The following is a 21,716-nucleotide window of genomic DNA, read 5'->3' as shown; positions in this document are numbered from 1 at the left end:
ATCCCTCCCGCTCTTTTTGGCCTTGTCATTCGCTCCCACGACATCCGTGCACCTTTCGGTGTCCATCCTCATCCTCCCACCAAAAGTCTCTTATTATTCTTTCATATTTCTCGCAGAATCCTTTGGACAACATGAAGACACTCATGACAAATGTAGGAAGGGCCTGAACCACTGACTTTACATGTACCTCCTTCACTGCATAAGACATAAATTTTTCCGACCAGTCACTACACCTTTTCCAGAATCTGTCCATGATTGGTTGGAACTGGTCGTCCTTCATCCTTCCCTCCAGGGTGGGGAGACCAAGATACTTGCTCTCAAAGGTCTCCGACGTCACCCCAAGAATGCTCCTGATTTCCTTTCTAATCTCTGTTGGGCAAACTTCATTAAATAGGAGTGACCACTTACTTTCACTAAGTAATTGGCCCGTGCATTTTTGGAACGTGATCAGGACCCTCCTTATAGTTTCCGCTTGTTCTGGTTTAGCCTTGAAGAAGATCAAGCTGTCATCCACGAACAAAAGGTTTGAAATGCTCGAGCTGCTTCTAACAATTTTAATAGGTGTCAATCTGTTCTCAGCCATTTCCTTCTTTAGGAGATGAACTAGGCCATCTGCAATAAAAAGAAAAAGATATGGGCTGATAGGGTCTCCTTGCCGTAGTCCACGGGATGGTTTGAAAGGCTCTAGTAATTCTCCGTTGCAACGGACTGAGTATCGAACGGATCGGACGCACTGCATCACCCATCCGGTCCATTTGTCACAAAACCCAGCTTTCCTCAAGACTCCTTCTAGAAAACTCCAATCAACTCTATCATAGGCCTTCGTGAGATCCAACTTGTAAGCACAATAGTTGTCCTTTGCATTCTTACAGTGTTGTATTTTGTGGAAGCACTCGAATGCACTGATAGCATTATCCGTAATCATTCTACCTGGGATAAAAGCACTTTGGGTTTCCGAAATGATCCCGTCCAGCATGGGGCGAAGCCGATTCACAAGACACTTGGACACCACTTTGTATATGACGTTACAGAGGCTAATTGGCCTGTAATCCTTTAGGGACTGCTGATCATTTCCTTTCGGGATGAGCACGATCATCGTGTCGTTTATTCCTTCCGGGAGAACTCCCATCTCAAAGAACTCCCGGACTCCCTTCACGACATCCTCTCTCAACACCTCCCAGTTTCTTTGAAAAAAACGTGTCGGGAATCCATCGGGGCCTGGAGCCTTAAGAGGGCCAATCTGAAACAAGGTGTCGTTGATTTCCTCGGTGGAGAACGCCTTGGTCAGAGCTGCGTTCATGTTGCTGTCCACCCGTTCCATGACAAGGTTCGGAATTTCACTCCGTTCAATCCCTTCCTCGGCCTCATACAAATTCTTGAAAAAGGCATTTTTCATCTCCTGTACTTTATTTTTGTCCTCTACCCAGCCACCACTTCCATCCCTCAACTTCAGGATGGTGTTTTTCTTCTTCCTCCATGTTGCTCTCTGCTGAAACCATTTAGTGTTCTTGTCGCCTTCTCGGATGTATGTCGCTCGAGAACGTTGTCTCCACATGATCTCCTCCCTCAAGAGCAGCTCATCTAGCTCCGCTGCCAAGCTGTTTTCTTCTACTCTCCGTCGTTCAGTTGGGGGTAGATTCCATAATCTACTTAGCCTTCTCCGGATTTCCGTTGTTTTCCTAATAACTGAACCAAAATCACTCTTTGCCATCCACTCATTTCGGACCGCATGTGATTCAGCTTCGCACGGACCTCTCGCATACTTGCGGCCGGCCCATTCTTCAGCCAGGTGTCATCTATGGTTCTCTTCAAAGACTCTGTCCTCTCCCACATCTGTTCATATCTAAAAATGCTACTCTTCCTCTCATCTACTGGTCCCCACTCCTTCTTACTTCCCACCCTTAGGAGAATAGGGAGATGATCAGACCTTGAAGAGCAAATATGTTCAACAGAGACATTTATGAAATAATCCGACCATTCTGGCGATGCCACAAACCTGTCCAACCGGGCTCAGACATTGCTTTTTTTCCCTGCTTGTTGTTATAGGTCCATTTCGGCCCTCTGAAGCCCAAGTCAAATAAGTTACAGTCTGAGAGAAGCTTTCGAAAATTCTCCATATTACTCTCTGACCTTCTAGTGGCAGATAAGTGCTCCGCTTGCCACATAGTTTCATTAAAATCTCCCACCATAAGCCATGGGAGGTCACTAGTATCCTTGATTCTCCTCAACAATGTCCACATATGGTGTTGTTCATGAGCCTTTGGTTCACCGTAGACAAAAGTTCCAGGCCACTGAAGGCCATTGGGATTTAACCTGATCAACACATCGATGTATCTCGCCCCTGTGGCAATCTTTTTTATTTCAACATTCTCATCATAAAATAGGGCAATGTCGGCACCTTTTCTAATGTCGGGTTGCGTGATACAATGGCGAAGGCCTAGCATCCACTTAAGGTTCTTAACATACTTATTATTCTGCCGCGTTTCAGAGAGGAAGACAAGCTTGGGATTGTATGTGTGCACGAGGCACACCAGTTCTTGAACTGGGCGAGGTTGCCCTCAATAGTTCCATGCTAGCACCGTCATGGCTCCTGGTGGGCGCCGTCCTTAGCACCCACCAGTTTGTCGGGAGCCCCTGGCCCGGTCGCTGCGTTCTTGTCATCCATGCCGCCGCCATCTTCTTCTGACTTACCAGCACCACAAACCTTCTCATTCTGTTCTGGGTTCTCACATGCAGCTGAAGTCCCTGTCTCCTTTGATGCACCATTCTCACGGCCTCCTCTTTTGCCCAGCACCGAGCCAACCTGCACTGGCTCTTTCTTCTCACCCCTGCCAACCTTCAGGTTTCTCTTTTTTGGAAGTACAGCAGCACCAGCAGAGTCGCCTGCTTCATCCATTTCTGGGCCGACCACCAGGTTCAAGGGCTGGTCCGTCGTCGCTACCACCTGAGTGAAGCGGGGTACCGGTCCAAAACCCGGCGGGAATGATGGCTCTACTGCAGCACTTGAGCCATTAGCCAGTTTCTCTCCCAGAACAGTAGCTATGTCCACTAATGCACCCACCAGAGGTTCAGAAACATCACTGTTGACCACCTGAACAGCCACGGGAACAGGCTTGTAGTTCTGGTCCAACGCGGCCACCGCTGAGGTCTTGGCCACCCTGTTTGTCGTTGCCCCATCAGCGTCACCTCCCGAGGCCAGAGCTGGTTTAGAAGCCTCTTGAGATGCAGGTTTTTTTGGTGGATTCCTGCCATCAGAGACCTTCAGAGAACTGACAGTTGCGATTGCAGCTTGGACCAGAGGATTCAGCAGGACCTCCTCTGGTACCACCTCATGCTCGTACTAGTCACCTCCTTTCCAAAGCTAAGGAAGCGATGAGCACTGCTAGCCACCGGGGGATTAGCTTTGTAAGAACGTTATCTTATCTTTTTGTATCGTTCAGCCGTGTATTTTGTTTGGTTGTTTTTTTATATATAAAGTGTGACGAAAGGGGAAATACTCAATGGTTCCTGGGTACATATGTACCCTATATGGGGATTTATTTTTAATAGTTAAACAAAAATTCATAATAGTTAAGAAACTATTTTTAGAATAAAGTTGACTTACTTGCGCACTAGTATACACATTTTCAGAAAAAAGAAAACTATGTTGACTTCACAGTGAAAAAGACAAAATTTATTTGCTACTATAGGTCACTACTCACGCTATTTTGACTAGAAATTTGTCTTTTTTAAAAAGAAGTCAAAGAGGAATTTTATGTTTTTGTCACTTTTCTCACTAGCACAACAGAAGGTCAAGTTTTTATCAAAAATATTTTTAGAAATTTTTGACTTTTCGTTGAATTACTAAAAAAAATTATATATAGGGTACATATATACCCGGGAACCAAAAGTTCCCCTCCGTGACGAAAGCCTGTTTCAAGATATATGGAGGAGGGGTCGGCCGGCAGTATGGATACGCCGCCGTACCTTCTTCTTTTTGACTGTTCTTGTCCCGTCCTTGACCACGCAAAAAGCGCAAGCCCAAGCGCAAGCCGAGGTGTTCTTGGAAGGAGGGCCTCCACTGTCAGCATTGCTTGTCTTATCATAAAACACCGCCGGCCTTCCTATCCGACAGGTAGCGGTTGCATAGTGGTTTGGTTGGTATCCTCCATCCAAGGTAAAAATCAAAAGCACATCGTCAGAGTCTTCGTCGAGCACAAATCTTCACCGGTGACCTTTCTCACATGGAAAACGCATCGCACGAGGTACACTTTCCCCTTGTGCAAGGGAGCCACCGAGACTACATCCGGCAGCCGGCGGTACGTGTAGCCTGTCTGCATAGTGGTTTGGTTGGCACGTCGGCGTCGTCGCTTCGGTAAACGCGGCGTGCATGCGCCGTAGGTAACTGAAAATCTCTCGTCGCGTCAAGTAGGGCGACCTGCGTCGCATGCATGCATGCTGATCCCTCCGGACAAACGGTAGTCAAATACGTTTCTCATTGTGCACCAACTCATCCATCCATCAGCTAGCTACTACAATTTGTTTTTTGTTTTTTTTTTAGGAAAACTACTATTTGTTTTGACCGGCCTGATGATTGGTTCAGCGAGGCAGGGTTAGCTTCGCGTAGAATCTTCCTGGGTTGACCGCGTTCACGAGCATTTAGCAGTTCGTATGTGGTTTCGTGGATCGGTAGCAACAATATTTCACCATCGGTCTCGTCTCGCGTCGTCGTCGATCATTTCCTTTGAGACAAGGCATGTAAGAGCATCTTCAGCCGGGCTATCCAAACCGGTTTCAAACGTCCGGCGGCCCGTCCAGCATTGATCAGTCACAAAAATATGATCTAGACAGACACATTAAACATGTCTCCAACGCTTGGTCTGACTGACACCCCTAATATCCAGCTTAAATGTGGGGCGTATATAGGGCTTTTTTGCGCGTTCGCCAGTAGAACGGACTATGGGGTCCCACGTGGAACCGCCCGGAAACCCGGCGGTCCGACGGACGTCTCCTCTGTCGCGGCAGTGTGAACATCGCATGGCGCCGCTCCGGCTCGTCGCCTGAGGCCAAATCCGGCTATTTAAGCCGCCCGCCGTCCCCCAACTCTAGCCCATCCCCCTCCTCCCTCTCTGCGCCGCCATTCGAGCCCGTCCGCCTCCTCTCGCCCGCTCTCCTACACTCTTCGGCATCGCCATGGTCTGGCCGAAGATCACCACGTACGTTGTGCTCCCGTCGGAGCTCCGTGGACAGACCGCGGAGGAGATCCAGGCTAGGTGCGCCGCCCACATCACTGTCGGGCTGCCTCCGGACTCGCCGAAGCCGGAGGAGGAGGAGGAGCAGTCAGAGAAGGAGGGAGAGCAGTTGCCGGAGCCGATGGAGGTGGCAGATCCGGAGGAGGATGAGGCGGATCAGCCTGCTCTGGGGTTCAACATGGAGGAGACCGAAGCGTTGTTCGCCGTCGCCCAAGCCGCAGAGATTGCGGAGCAACGGGCCTTTCCGGAGTCCATCCAGAATGAGGCCTATGTGAAGGCCAACCGGCAGTTCCTCATCCTGGAGCCGGGCACGGACATAGTCGACATCCCCGACAAGGAGTAGCAAGGTGATCTACGTAGTACGTAGGTTTTTTCTTTTCATGATTTTATATGGATTTAAGAATCTAGTATGAGGCGTCCGGATGCAGTTGTGCTAATTTGAAGATTGCCCGACATTGCTCATGGACACACCCGGACATGTCCGCGAACATTTATGGGGTCATATTTATCATATGCGGCTATAAATGCTCTAACGCCATCATTTCTGGGTCTATAAAACTCTCTGCTTTAAGATATAAGTAGATAAAATTGTTTTCATAATTTAGTTTAGATTCATCATCTTTCACCCTTTACTTCGTTGGCCAGAATTACACAATGGATGTGGCTAGATCTTAGTTGACTAAGACTTAACAAAGTATCAGTCAAGTGACTTATCATATAAAAAAAATAACGGGGTTGCTTTAGCATGGTCTCATTCACATTCATAAGGGCATCTCCAACGGCAACCCACCTGCCGCTTCCATCCACGGACACGGATGCAGAAGGATACCATCCAATCGTAGTTGCATACATTCGGCCTTCTTCAATTTTTATTCAAGTCCGCACGATCAAATAGCCACATGTAAAGGTTACGGACGTTTAAATAGCTGCATGCAGCACTAATTCAAATTTTAAAAAAAGTTTCAATATTACATCCTAACATTGTTTTCCCGTTTCACCACCGACTGATGCTCAACCAAGTCTTCTTTCAGTTGCTCGTGAGTTGGTCGCTGCCGAATTTGTTGATGCATTTGGATAAACTCTTCAAATGTGGCCCGATTCTGGTCCGAAAGTTGGATAGGATCACCCCTGTTCTCAAATTCCAGAGCTGCGGCAGCATCGTCACCCTCATCCTCGACAATCATGTTGTGCATGATCACACAACATGTCATCACCTCCCACAGGGTCTCCGGTTCCCATTGTTTTGCAAGTCCACGAACAACTGCAAAACGGGCCTGCGGAACTCCAAATGCTCTGTCGACATCCTTTCTAGTTGCCCACGCGCCTTGTTGCGGTTGAGCACTCAGTGACCCTTGATCAAGCCTTTGAAATTGAAAACATGCTCCTCTGCGCGCTCCGCGTCTTTAAGGACCGCCTGCATCATCATCGTCTCATCAGAGTACTCCTCCTCGTCCGACGAGCCCTGCGACAACTCAATATATTGCTCGTATATATTGCTAGAAATCAAAATCCATTGCTAGAAAGAAGAAGGGACAATTATTTTCAGCTCCGATGAGTCATCGAACAGTTGCTGGACATGATGAGAATAGCAGTAGATGATAGTACCTGGCGGGGCGGTCGGAGGACATGGGTTGAACAGAGACGGAGGAGAAACGGCGGGGGACCCTGCTGGAGCGCCGGAGGTGACGGAGACGCAGAGTTCAGGCGGGGGTCTGGCATGGTGACCAGGATGGTGGAGCGGCAGTGAAGGCAAGAAAGAAAAAATGAAGGAGAGAAAATGAGGAGGATGAAGTCGAGGGGTTCGGAAAGGGTTTTGGGTTGGCTGAGGGTGTCGGTTTCATATGTTTGGCGTGTTTAGACTCCCGCAAACCTCCTCCATTTTTATCTTCGGTTTGTGAGAAAAATAGCGTCTGAACCGTCCTACGGATCAATACAAACACGCATTGGATGGCTCCTGCAGTTCAGACAAACGGTCTGAATGGATGCAGGAGATTTGTGAGTCCGCATTGGAGATACCCTAACCATCCGATTAAATTGTATGCAGATTCGTATCTAGCGATACACTTTGTCGTGGCGACCTGGGTTAACGAGTTGTCCATTTCTTGGGCTTTTCCCTCTTGCGGGCTGGATCTGCTGCTTTTCCCGCGTGTGTGTACGGACCCAACCCCTGATTTGGTGGGGCTTTTTTTCCTATTCAGGCTAGACATGTTATTGCTTTTATTTTTTTCTCCTTACTAGCAAGAGGCTCATACGGTGCATGGAATATCAAGATGCATTTGTATGAGTATTTTATCTTGTGGGGAAAAAAATAAGAGAAAGCCTAATTTGCAAATGTGGAAAGGGGTGTGGGTATCTTTTTGCAAAATTGTCATAGTTTCCTTCATACCCATTAGATATAAATCGGACGGCCTATATTATAAAATAGCAGGCACACCATCATCACCAACTTTGTTTTTTATAAGAGTAGTAGATTGTTAGGCTAGGCTCGTTATTGTTGTTCGATGCACTAGGCCCCACTATTGTTTTTTCTATGCCTCTTTCTTTTGGTATTTGTTACTCTCTCTGTAAAGTAGTGACTAAAACATTTTATATTTGTTTATAGAGAAAGTATTTTTAAAGGAAGCGGGTAAACTGAGTCCAAGCTCATATGAGCTTGACGAGGAGTAAGATCCGACAAAAAGGAGTAAAGTATTAAAAAAATGGCAAAATTTGACAAATGTTTTATATGCTTGCAAACTTTCATCACAAAATAACATTTGTGGGAGTCGTGGCAAACGAAAAATCGATGATCCAAAAAAGTTATTTTTGGAGTGTTGATTTTTTTTTTGCCACGACTTCCACGAATGCCATTTCATGATGAAACTTTCAAGCATTGAAAACATTTGTCAAATGTTATCACACAAAAATTTCAGATTTTTTTGAAAAAAAATCAGATTTTACTGTTCACCCAAGCTCATATGTGCTCGAGCTAAGAAGGGCATTTTCGTTTTTTGAGGTGCTTTCTCATAGTTTGAATGTGTTATAGTTAGTTTTGTCCTTTGGTAAAATGACGATTGTGGTTTTCTTTTTGTTTCCGTGTTTTCTTTTTGTGTTTTTCACTGCTACACAATACACATAGTGCAATTGTATGACCATAAGTTTTCAAAAGGGGGCCGCAACAGCATGTTTTTAACGGGGACGCAACTGTAAGTATTCAAATAGAGTCGCAACTACTTGTTTACAGATGAGGTTGCAATTGCATGTTTTTTAAATGGGGTGGGAACCAGGGGCGATTCTACTGGGGGGCTTTAACAGGCTCAAGCCCCCCCTCCAGCACTGTAAAATTTGTTTCTACTACTAGTTTTAAGGTCCAGCCCAACTACTTGCAGGCTCAATCCAACACATATTTGCATGACCCAGGCAACCCAGCCCGCCCTCCATTTTTTTCTAGATTCGCCACTGGTGGGAACTGCATGCTTTTAAGAAGGGTCATAACCAGTGGCTCTATGTTTTTGTAGTTTTGAAAATTGTTCATGTCTTTTGAGGCTCACAATCTCGCTAAGCATGCACTTACTTTAGGGGTTTGCCACCATACTTGGTTAGGCCATCATGATAATCTTTTGTTCGTCCCAGTAACGGTGGTGACACCTTAATAAAGCTTGCGTACAAATAAAAAGGAGTCACTGCAAGCATTATATAGACGCACCCGCTGTATACCACTTTGTGCGGGAATTAACGCCCCATTACCGGCAGCCCCGTTTCATGGGCCACTATTTGTGTGGCCCGTTAGAAAATAGGTATTTTTACTTCAGAATTTTGATAAAAAATATAAAATAAAATATGCTTAAATCATGGAAATAATTAAGTATAATCTTGTGTTATAAAATATGTTCTTCCATACTGAATAACAAATATCTGTGCTTTGGGGAAAGATTAGTGTATTTTCAAAAATGTTCATGAAATTTGAAAAAGTGTGGGTATTCTTTTAGAACGCATATAATTTTTAAACGTTGACATTTTTTAAATCATGTACTCTTTTTGAGTTGAAAAAAATGTCCATGTACTTGAAAAAATTATGTTTTTGTAGTTTTGAAAATTGTTCATGTAATTTTCAAATATTGTTCATGCATTAATTGTAGGTGAAATGAAACTTTGATCTCCCCAAAAGGAGAACTTCATATAACTGGGATATTGGATATATTTTGTCACACTGTTGAAACAGATGGTTCCAAAATTGTTTCCGTTTTACATATTCTGTAAGAACATCTATGATTTTGTAAAGAAACCAGGGATAAAACCCTTTCCCCCAAAAAGAAAAACAAATACATAACCATAGCGTGCAGCAACAAATCCCATGCCGATGATCGCCGGCCGCTGGCTCCATCTTCCTCACCGGCCGTCGCCACCATCAAGGACATGCCAGCAGCGGTGAAAGGCGCGCTAGCGGTGAATGGAGCACTCTGCTGGCCTCTGGGAGATGCTCAATTTTGAGAGCATGACCATGCTTTTCCAGAGAGAATTAGAGTAGGCAAGGGAATTTGCTTTCGGCGCCAAGCATTACAGTCCATCAAGTCCATGGCGATGAGGAGGAACAAGGTTCACGAGTTCGAGGCCGATGTGCCCGCCGCTGAGCTATGGGGGCTCTACGGCACGCTCCGTGCGGCCGAGCTGCTGCCAGAGCTTCTCCCGCAGGTGCTCGCCAAGATACAGCTCGTGAGTGGCGACGGCGACGTCGGCACCATCTTGGAGCTCACATTTGCTCCAGGTCAGATATCCAGAAACCACCCTTCAATCCTCAACTCGTATGCTTTCAAAAAAAAATCCTCAAGTCGTCCATGTGCATACTGACCGAGTAACGGTTTGCTGCTTTTGCTAGGGATCCCTGGCCTGGAGACATACAGGGAGAAATTCATCAAGGTTGACAATGAGAACTACATCAAGGAGGCGCAGACGATCCACGGAGACATCCTGAAGCTCGGGTTCCTCTATTACATGGTCAGGTTCGAGATCATCGCCAAAGGACCCAGTTCTTCAGTGATAAGATCGACCATTGTGTATGAGATAAATGAGGAAACTCACCCCGGGCTTGAAGCTATGGTCAGCACCGGACCTCTGGCTGCAACTGCTGAGAAATTTGCAGGGTACCTCAAGGAGCAGAAGATCCCTCAGAGAAGTTAATTCTTGCAACAGCTCAGAGCAAAAGTGTACCAATGCTGTTGTGTGTTTTCCCTGAAAAATAAATGACCAATGATCAAACATATTAGGATAGTATGTTTGATCATATGAATATCACATAGTTGATATATAGATATTTTGCGGTCCATGTACCTTAACTTTATTAGTTTCGTGAAAATGAAGTTGGGGAGCCTTGATGCTCCTTTTCTCGAAGAAATGTACCTTAACTTGTTTTGGTTAATTTAGGTTTGATTAAAAAAGTACCACGGATTTCATTATGTATCATCACATACTTGGAACTTTGGAAAATATTCTCACGCATATGCATTTTGCAGTTATGACCAGTTAAGCCGAATAAACACAAGATATATATGACTCAGATTGATGGCAAGATGGACTAAATTGTATTGTGCAAATGAAGAAGCTGAATCGAGAGGGGATTATATCATCCAAGCAATCACGAAGTTCTAGGTTGATGAGTAGTTCAACACCACATTCGAGAAGATCTGACCAAATGAAAAGAACAGTTGACTGTAACGAATCAAATCAGCCATGAACAGAAACCAAACCTCGCCAGCCTTTGATTCATCTCTGCAGAACTACTACCCTCCTGCTTCTGCTGCAAGTAAAGGAGAACATACACACATACCAAAAGCAAGATCAACTGCTACAATAAGAATAAATCAGGACACTGAATCCACCTCCTATTAAATGATGAATGATGGAACTCATGAACAGAAGACCACAGGGAGATGGCCCTTCAAATCAGACCTTCCTCAAACCCCCATCGACATGATCTCCACATACCAGATTCAGTCCTGCAACCAACGCATGGAGGCCAACACAAATGAATCGAACAAACCACCGAAAAGGCACTGACCTGACTCAGTTACAGAGCAAAGGTTTGCCCACGAGACCAACAACAACAAAGCCTTTAGTCCCAAACAAGTTGGGGTAGGCTAGAGGTGAAACCCACAAGATCTCGCAACCAACTCATGGCTCTGGCACATGGATAGCAAGCTTCCACGCACCCCTGTCCATAGCTAGTTCTTTGGTCATACTCCAATTCTTCAGGTCTCTCTTAACGGACTCATCCCATGTCAAATTCGGTCTACCCCGACCTCTCTTGACATTCTCCGCATGCTTTAACCGACCGCTATGCACTGGAGCTTCTAGAGGCCTGCACTGAATACGGCCAAACCATCTCAAACGATGTTGGACAAGCTTCTCTTCAATAGGTGCTACCCCAACTGTATCTCGTATATCATCATTCCGGACTCGATCCTTCCTCATGTGGCCACACATCCATCTCAACATACGCATCTCCGCCACACCTAACTGTCGAACATGTCGCCTTTTAGTCGGCCAACACTCAACGCCATAAAACATTGCGGGTCGAACCGCCGTCCTGTAGAACTTGCCTTTTAGCTTTTGTGGCACTCTCTTGTCACAGAGAATGCCAGAAGCTTGGCGCCACTTCATCCATCCGGCTTTGATTCCATGGTTCACATCTTCATCAATACCCCCATCCTCCTGCAGCATTGACCCCAAATATCGAAAGGTGTTTTTTGAGGCACCACCTGCCCATCAAGGCTAACCTCCACCTCCTCACACCTAGTAGTACTGAAACCGCACATTATGTACTCGGTTTTAGTTCTACTAAGCATTCCAAGGTTTGTATCCACAACTCTAACTTCCTAAATATATCGTGCAACCAACAAGCGCAGAAGACCAACATGGGGACCAAGGGTACATATAATGGACCAAACCTTGAGAGATAGGTCGCAAACCAAACGATTTAAACAGATTCCAACTCACTACCAGAGAAACCCGTCAGTGCCCCCGTTAGGGTGGAGACAGTAGTCGGAAGTAAAGGGAGTTCACACGGGGGTTTTACCCAGGTTTGAGACCTCATGCTATGTTTTCAAGGCGGTAAAGCGTCATAAGGCGGAGGAGGGCCGCTCTGACGCCTAAGCGCCAAGGCGAGGCGGTAAGGCGAGGCAAGGCGACGCCTTAAACATTGCAGGAATAGAGTTATTAATAGGTCTGCACATATTAATACTAGAAAAAGAGCAATGGCTGAGAGATGGGCCACTACTTATGCACCTCCCAGTGGCCCAAAAGCCCATTTAGTGGCCATATACACCCCCGTGACCTAATTCCACTATCTCCTTCCCTTCTTTCCCACCACAGCCGCCACGAAGCCACACCCTTCTGGCCCTCCCTCCCTCCTCCAGTCCCCTCTCCTCTTCATGGCCCCACCCTTCTCCCTCACAGCAGCAAGCCCCAGGAGCGCCCAGTCCTCCCTCCTCTTCATGGTGCCGAGAGACAGCGGGGCCGTCATCTCCAAGCCCCAGGAGCAGCCAGAACTAGGGCAGCCACAGCCGTACACTTCATGTCTGTCTAAGGCGGGGTAGATGCCTTGCCATCCTGGGGCGCCTTGACGCTTAGGCGACGACTAGGCGACGCTTAGGCGACGCCTTAAAAACATAGACCTCATGATCGAGGTAGTACCCTACTCCTGCTTTGTTTTGGATTGATGTGGCAGCACCTCGTGCGAGGGGGTTACAAGTGGAGGATAATGAATGCTACCGAGGTCTGGGCAATGGAACAGATGCCTCGGACTACCCCTAGCCTCGCCTTATAAAGGGGATGAGAGCTAGGGTTGATAGGGATCCTAACCGACCTCATTGTGAGAGCTTCTTGGCTTGCACGCCAAGGATAAATTTTATCTCCAAGCCTGGACCCTTGGACCGATCGCTGGGTAAGGCTGCCGCTAGGCCTCTTGGGCCCTGAAGCCAGCCAAGTCTCGAGCTTCCCGGCAGACGGGCCACCCTCGGTATATTGTACCTTCGATAGCGCTCGAGCTTGTCTGGAGTTGTGGAGTCTTGCTGCCTTGAGAACGAAATCCAGGCAGGCTCTTTCTTAGTGATGGACACAGTCTAGCTCCCGATAGCCCGACCTCAAAATCTACGTATCACGCGGCCTCCAGCGACGCATCTCTATGGCTTCGTAGCTCCTGATTTTGTGGTGTCGCGATCTAGCGGTTTTGCATCTTTCACCTTCATGGCTTCGCGGTATGCGTCTTTGCAATGTTGCGGCTTCACGGCTACACGGCCTTCGGCGTCGCGTCTTCACAGCTTCATGGTTGTGCGGCCTCCGGTGTCAAGTCTTCTTCAAATCAATTGCTAGCCATAGGAACCTAGGCATCGTTGCCGCTCGCTTTGTCACATCCCGTCATCACTGTCGTAAAGATAGGGAGATAGCCAGTCGGTTCCGCTTTGACCGCTGCATCATGATGATAATGCCTGGATCTCCGCGCCCACATCCTGCGTAGTGGGAAACCGCAAAGGAAATGGGGCAGTTGTCGACCTGCCAAAGCCGTTGCTTGGGTTTCCCGATGGGATATAAAGAGGGGGGAGAGAGGCATTTCCCCACTTCCTCTTTTCCCTCTTTTCCTCTCGTAGATTCCGCTACTGCTTCTCCCTCCCCCGTCGGAATCGCCATCCTCGCAAGCTCTTGCTCCTCAAGCCCTCCCTTTCTTTCCTTCTCCACCCAAGCGAGCCGCTGATGGTGTGAGTCGAGGGAGACCGCGGTCGAGGTCGTGGCCGGAGCGTTCCCAAGGCCACCACCGCTGACAAGTGGAAGGACAACGCTTCCGCCAACGAGAAGGCGGGCGAGACCACGGACAAGTGGTTCTTCTCCACTACGTTGGTTGAAGACGACTTTCTGCTGCCTTGGGAGGTACTTCAATGGATGACGGCGGGGACCGAGGCCATCCTGGCGTCGGTCGGCACAAGCAAGTGTTGCACTAGCAGTTCTTTTGTCGAGGTTTGGCTTTCCCTCTGCACAGCTTTGTGCGCGGGCTTCTGTTCTCCTACGGGTGTCAGTTGCATCATTTGACACCCAACGCCATTCTCCAATCGCCAACTTCATCACCCTTTGCGAATGCTTCCTCGGGACAAACCCAAACTTTGAGTTATTTTGATACTACTTCCTGGTGAAGGTCTAGAAGAATGGCGATGATATCTGCGACCTTGAAGGCGCCAAACCTCCAGCTCTAGCTTGAATCGAACTACTTCAAGATTGCTTTGGCGAAGTCAGTCTACAACTGGCATAAGGGTTCTATGCTTCGGGGCTCGCGGGAGATCTGCCGCCTTTCATCAATGAGCCACCCAAGCATCTGAGAGATCTTGGAAGCCGATGAAGAAGACATCTAGCAATGCTCGGGGGCTGATCAAGGCGGTGGAGAGCCTGATCGACCACGGGCTGACCGGGGAGCAAGTCTTGGAGATGTATCTCGAGCGGCGAGTCCAGCCACTCGGGCTCACCCCAAGATACATGGGGCCTTAAAATCCGACTTAGGCAACGGCACGAGAGCTCAGCAACGACAAGCTGCGAGCCCGCATCGTCACCCTAAAAGATCTAGGGTCAAACAAAATTCCGCTCACTGTCGCAATAGAGCCTTTTAGCGCTGCCAACCCTCAAGTGACGCAAGTGTTCTCGAGCCCGGGGCCGTGTGGCCTTAAGATTCATAGTGGCTTTTCTTCTCTTCTTCATCCTGCCTTGACTTGTTGATGTTTCCAGTAGTTTGCGACTTTCGCTGCCTTCCTATCCATACCTTTGCTGCTTGGGAAAGCTCTGAGCCCAGCGATGGTAGCACTACTTGAGCTGGAGCCAGTGAAGGTGATTGCGGCTCGCCGCGCTCCTACCAAGGGGAAGACCGCCACACCGCCTGAAGAGGAGGAAAATGACGATGGCGGCAACAAGAGGACGCTGAATTTTTAGAAGGTGAAGAATATGATGATGCCCTTAAAGAACCTGATCTCTATGCATATCAGAGAGTACCCAACCCTACATATGCAAGGGATACATACAAGGTGAAAGCTGAGAACAAATTAAATAAAGATTAGTTCATCCAAAATAGATTAACAAATAAGTTGCTCCCGCCAAACTGTATTTAGAACCACCAATAATCCAAGTAAGAATCATAAGGGACTAAATTATACTATGCAAACAAGAAGTAATCAAAAGGGATTATTATCCAAATAATTAAACTCCAGTTCAACACCAAAACATCATCCAAGAAGATCTGACCAAATAAAAAAACTGTTGAACCATAACAAATCAAATTAGCCATTAACAAAAATAAAACCACTCCAGCCATTGATTCATCTCTACGGAACTACTACCCTCAGTTTCTGTGGCATCCAAAGATGACATACATACCAAAATGAGATCATCAAAGTCAAACTAGCCATTAACAAAAACAAAACCTCTCCAACCATTGATTCATCTCTACGTGACTACTACCCTCCGTTTATGTGGCATCCAAAGAAAACATAACCCTTATAATTCCAATTTTCAAAGAACACCAACAAATCCAAATCAGAATTCATGACAAAGTTAAACCCCGAAGACAAAGAAATGAAATAGGATAACTATAATCCTAACTCATCATGAAGACGCTCCCGTTAAGATGTATAATCCAAATTTCTAGGCAAAAGGACACAAATGCAAACCAGAATTGTTGAAAACGTAGATGAAGAAGAAATTAAATAGAAGGAGAGATCATATAAATGAAGATTGATAAACAGATAAGTTGCTAATGCTTAAACATATGTGATAATCCTAGTTTCTAGAGAACCTCAAATAATCCAAGTGAGAATCATCAAGGACTAAAATTTGATAAAAAACGAAGAAGTATTCAAGAGGGGATTAACATCCAAACAATTCATCTAAATAAGACGCAAACAAGAAATCTTTTTGCAAATTTTGGGTTTTGCAACATAAACACAAAGACGAAAGAAACGATAAAAAGAAAACAACAAAGAAAAGAAAAAAGAACAACCAAAAGAACAACGAAAGAGAAATATTTTGGATTTTCGAAAACATAAAAGGCAAAGATGAACTCAAAGAAACACAACAGAAATATTTTTGGAACTTTCGTTTTTTTTCTCAAAGAAGGCAAACAAGAACGCAGAGAGAAGCAAATATAAAAGATATTCAAAGTTTCAACAAAGAGGCAATCAAATAAACTTTTCAAAGAAAAAGAGCAAGAATTTTGTTTTATTTCTCAAAGAACTTCAAAAGAACATAAGGACAAAGAAATCTTTGGGGTTTCCTTTAAAAGCAAACAAAAAAAATAGGAAAGAAAAATAATCAAAAAGAACACTTCAAACACTTAACGCTCAATAAGAAACAAACGAGAAATCTTTTTGGAATATTTGGGTTTTGCAATTTAAACACAAAGACCAAAAAAACGACAAAAAGAAAACAAAGAAAAGCCAAAAGGAACCAAAAGAAAACAAAGAACAACGGAAGAGAAATATTTTCGGATTTTGGAAACATAAAAAGCAAAGAAAACTTGAAAGAAACACAACAGAAATATTTTTTGGAATTTTGGTTTTTCCTCAAAGGCAAACGAACTTAAAGAGAAGCGAAGATAAAATATTTTCAAAGTTTCAACAAAGAGGCAATCAAATAAACTTCCAAAGAAAAAGCAAAATGAATAAGGAAATATTTTTGTTGTTTTCTTGAAGAACTTCAAAAGAACAAAAGGATAAAGAAATATTTGGGGGTTTATTTTAAAAGCAAACAACAAACAAACAAAAGACAAAAATAGGAATAAAAAAATCAAAAAGAACACTTCAAACACTTGAGACTCAATAAGACGCAAACGAGAAATCTTCTGGAATTTTTGGGTTTTGCAACTTAAACACAAAGACGAAAGAAACGACAAAAAGAAAAGAGCAAAGAAAAGCCAAAAAGAACAACCAAAAGAACACCAGAACATAAATATTTTTTGGATTTTTGGAAACATAAAAGGCAAAAAAGAACTTAAAGAAACATAACAGAAATATTTTTGGAATTTTGTTTTTCTCAAATAAGACAAACAAGAGTGTACAAAGAAGCAAAGATAAAAGATTTTCAAAGTTTCAACAAAGAGGCAATCAAATAAACTTTCAAACAAAAAGCAAAACGAACAAGGAAATATATTCTTTTTGTTTTCTCAAAGAACTTCGAAAGAACAAAAGGACAAAGAAATCTTTTGGGGTTACTTTTAAAAGCAAACAACAAACAAACATCCAAACGAAAAAATAGGAAGAGAAAAACAAAAAGAACACCTCAAACAGTTGACACTCAATAAGAGCAAATGAGAAATCTTTTGGATTTTTTGGGTTGTGCAACTTAAAAACAAAGACAAAAGAAACGATGAAAAGAAAACAACAAAGAAAAGCCAAAAAGAACGACCAAAAGAAAACAAGAAAAACAAACGAACAACGAAAAAGAAATGTTTTTGGATTCTGGAAACATAAAAGGCAAAGAACTTAAAGAAACACAACAAAAATATTTTTGGAACTTTTGTTTTTTCTTAAAGAAGGCAAACAAGAACGTAAAGACAAGCAAAAGGTAAAACATATTCAAAGTTTCAACAAAGTGGCAATCAAATACACTTCCAGAGAAAAAGCAAAACGAACGAGGAAATATTTTTGTTGTTTTCTCAACATCAAAAGAACAAAAGCACAAAGAAATATTTTGGGGTTTCTTGAAAACAACAAACAAACATACAAAAGAAGAAATAGGAAGAAAAAAGAACAAAAAGAACACTTTAAACACTCAAGACTCAATAAGACGCAAACAAGAAATCTTTTTGCAATTTTTGGGTTTTGGAACTCAAACACAAAGACAAAAGAAAGAACAAAAAGAAACAGGACGAAAAGCCAAAAAGAACAATCAAAAGAAAACGAAGGAAAACAAAAGAAAAATGGAAGAGAAATATTTTTGTATTTCTTTAAATATAAAAGGTAAAGAAGTACACAAAAAAAATTGAATTTTTTTGTTTTCTCAAAGAAGGCAAACAATAAAACGAAGACAAGCAAAGATAAAAGATTTCCAAAGTTTCAACAAAGAGGCAATCAGATAAACTTCCAAAGAAAAAGCAAAAAGAACGAAGAAACATTTTTGTTGTTTTCTCAAAGAACTTCAAAAGAAAAAAGGAGAAAGAAATGTTTTGTGGTTTCTTGTAAAAGCAAACAAATAAATAAAAGAAACAATAAGAAGGAAAAAAACCATAAAGAACACAAAAGAAAGAGATCAAAAACCAAATGAAACCAAACAGGAAGAACGAGAAATACTTTTGGGTTTCCGATCTTTAACAGAACGCCTACTTCCTACTTCTAGTTTCATTGCCCGGTACGTCTTTGTCAACTTCTTCAGTTGAGACCCTAACTACACCGGAGGTTAGGCGACTTCAGTATCTACTTGTGGCTTCTTTTGGTTCAACATCAACATGTTTTGCTACTAATTTTTCTTGTACCGAGTGACCACTTTTTACAGAACCAGGTACATCTCCATGGATCCTTGGTACTGGACGTATTTTCATATAACTTATGATTCTTCCAGTTTGTCAACCATTCGACCTCCAGATTCTCAAGTTCATGTTCTGATTAGAATCCTCACACGAATGCTCTACTTGGTGTTGGCCTTCAACCTTGTAATTCCCAGGTCCTTTGGGAGCTTATCTGGCTTAACCTTCCCTTTGTTGCCACCACCGCCAGTCTCTCCGCCTCGGTTACTTTGTTTACCGACTCTTTTGGCATCATCGTCTTGGTCACTTGTGTGGCTCTAGTCTCCCATCCTTAGTTCGACGTGGTCTTCTTGGATCTGTCTCTAGCGGTTTGTCTTTAGGTTGTCGGTTTGTTGGCTTAGCAAACAGGTTAAGTTACATTATCCTCATAGAGAGATTGTGTCTCATCGTCCTTTCGATCTTGTTCACTTCGATGTTTGGGGTCCAGATCCCTTTGCCTCAAAAGGAGGACATCGCTACTATATTATCTTTATAGATGATTTCTCTAGACACACATGGATATATTTTATGCTTTTCTTCTAGTGAGGTCTTATCTATCAGTAAGAAGTTTGCCGCCATGCTTCATACCCAATTTTCCACTCCTATCTATGCCTTCCATGCAGATTTTGCTTGCGAGTTTATCAATCATTTGTTGTGCGGATTCCTTGTTGAGCAGGGCACACTTTCTTAGTTCTCTTGTCATGGTCCTGATGCTTAGAATTATTTGCTAAGCATCGTCACCTTCTTGAGTCAGCTTGTGCATTGAAGATCAACGCTTGTCTTCCACCTCACTTTTGGGTTGAGGTTGTTTCTAAATCCACCTACCTCATCAACAGTCAGCCTTCCTTGCTTTGCAGGGCGATATTCCTCTTGAGTGTCTTTTTGGTCATTCACGTGGCTACTCAGTTGCTTCGTTTGTTTTGTTGCGTCTAATACGTTCTTCTTGCCCCTCAAAATGACTGCTTAGTATATTGAATGTGTCTTCTTAGGTTACTGATGAGCACAAGTGCTATCAGTGTTGGGATCGTATCGATCGGCGGATAAGCATTCCTCCGAGTGCAACTTTTGATGAGCCTCGTCCTTCCTATCCACGTCGATTCTCTCCTTCAGCCTCTCTCATTGAGGATATTTCTTTCCTAGCTTTTGCCGATACACCTATCACTCATATATTGCCCTTGTCCATCCATTCCAATGTGTCTTCCTATACGACTATTGTAGACCCCACATCATCGTCACTTGCAGCTTCCCCACCTCGTTCGTCCCCTAAGCCTTCCCCGGTGATTCATCCTCATCCTCTTCTTTACTACACTAGTCGTCCACATCTTGTGGATTCTTCTGATGTGTCATCTTTCAATGAGCTATCTCCCCTAAGCCTTCCCCGGTGATTCATCCTCATCCTCTTCTTTACTACACTAGTCGTCCACATCTTGTGGATTCTTCTGATGTGTCATCTTTCAATGAGCTATCTCCCCTAAGCCTTCCCCGGTGATTCATCCTCATCCTCTTCTTTACTACACTAGTCGTCCACATCTTGTGGATTCTTCTGATGTGTCATCTTTCAATGAGCTATCTCCCTCGACTACTATGTCTCCTTCTATTGACAACGCACCTCCTCCGGCTCAACCTACTTATGTTCTTTCTTAATGCTGAGTTGCATGAGAAGGTATACATGTAGCCACCACCTAGATTTTTTTCCTGATGGCACGATTTGGCGTCTTTGTTGCTCTCTCTATGCCTTTAGCCCCTCGTGTCCGGTTTGAGTGTTTTGTCTCAGCGATAACTGCGACCAGTTTTTGCCAAATGCTTATGATCTGCACTTTATACCATCTTTCAACTCAGGGTCAAACTTTGCTTCTATATGTCGATGACATGATCATCACTGCCAACAACTCTAAGTGCATTGCCTTTTTGAAGGTTCGTCTTAGTGAATAGTTTTTATGTCTAATATTGGTCCTCTTTGTTACTTCCTTGGAATTGAGGTTTATTCTACCTCTGATGGCTTCTTTATTTCCTAAGAGAAGTACATTCAGTATCTTCTTGCTCATGCTGCTTAGTGATAAAGTCACTATTGACACTGCCATGGAGCTCAACGTCCACCGTTGTTTGATCTGACACGCTATCGTCATCTTATCGGGAGTCTTGTATTTAGATGTCACTCATCCAGACATTTCATATCACGTTCTCATTCTAAATCAGCTTGTCTCTGCTCCCACTTTAATCCACTTTGAGTCACCCCCCTCCCCCGGTTCTACAATATCTTTGTGGAACTACCTCACCATCTCCTTATTCCTATGCACAAGTTTGCTCGTCCCGTTGTACTTACTGTGTTTTCTTCATGGTTTTCTCATTGCCCGAAAGACAAAGAAACAGACTGCGCTATTCCCTTTGAGTGCAAAGGCTAAGTTGCAAGCTATACCTCTGTTGACAACAGAGGTGACTTGGTTACGATGGTTGCTTGAGGATTTTGATGTTTTTGTCACTAGACCTACTCCTTTGTCAAACAGTACAAATGCTATCAATATTGCGTGCTATCCTGAAAAGCATGAACTCACCAACCATAATCGTGTTGATGTGTCCTATCACTCACGTATCGCCCTCTTCCATTCCCATGTGTCTTCTTGTACTACTGTTGTAGACCCCACATCATCGTCACCTGCGGCTTCCCCACCTCGTTCATATTCCCTAAGACTTCCCCGGTGATTCCCCCCAATCCTCTTCTTTACTGCACTAGTCATCCGCATCTTGTGGATTCTTCTAATGTGTCATCTTTCGATGAGCCATCTACCTCGACTATTATATCTTCTTTTGTTAGCAATGCACCACCTCTAGCTCATCCTACTTATGGCTTCTGCGCTCGCCCGCTTCCGCATATTGATCGCTATGGGTATTCTAGTGCTGCTCTTCAATATACGACATACCGTGACGCCATGTTCATCCCAAACGGCGACATGCGATGGCAGAGGAGATTGCTGCTCTTGAAC

The 21,716-nt window shown here is 44.3% G+C and overlaps 1 protein-coding gene across 10 annotated transcripts in view; it reads right to left on the bottom strand.

Moving 5' to 3' along the window:
- Nucleotides 1-9,384: 9,384 nt before the first annotated feature.
- The window catches only part of LOC123190353 (uncharacterized), a 28,607-nt gene continuing 16,275 nt past the window's right edge, over nt 9,385-21,716 (bottom strand). For 5 of the 10 annotated variants that reach the window (XR_006496300.1, XR_006496301.1, XR_006496293.1 and 2 more), the window contains exons 5-6: nt 10,290-15,120; nt 9,385-10,097 (exon numbers count right to left, since the gene is read on the bottom strand). The gene's annotated coding sequence lies outside the window, so the exon portion shown is untranslated. The remainder of the gene's footprint in view (nt 10,098-10,289; nt 15,121-21,716) is intronic. The other 5 variants (XR_006496299.1, XR_006496296.1, XR_006496298.1 and 2 more) reach the window with 5 other exon arrangements.

This window comes from Triticum aestivum, chromosome 2A, assembly GCF_018294505.1.
Source record: "Triticum aestivum cultivar Chinese Spring chromosome 2A, IWGSC CS RefSeq v2.1, whole genome shotgun sequence".
Lineage (NCBI taxonomy): Eukaryota > Viridiplantae > Streptophyta > Magnoliopsida > Poales > Poaceae > Triticum > Triticum aestivum.
The sequence above is the reverse complement of the archived record's forward strand: the minus strand, read 5'-3'. Positions and strand labels throughout refer to the sequence as shown.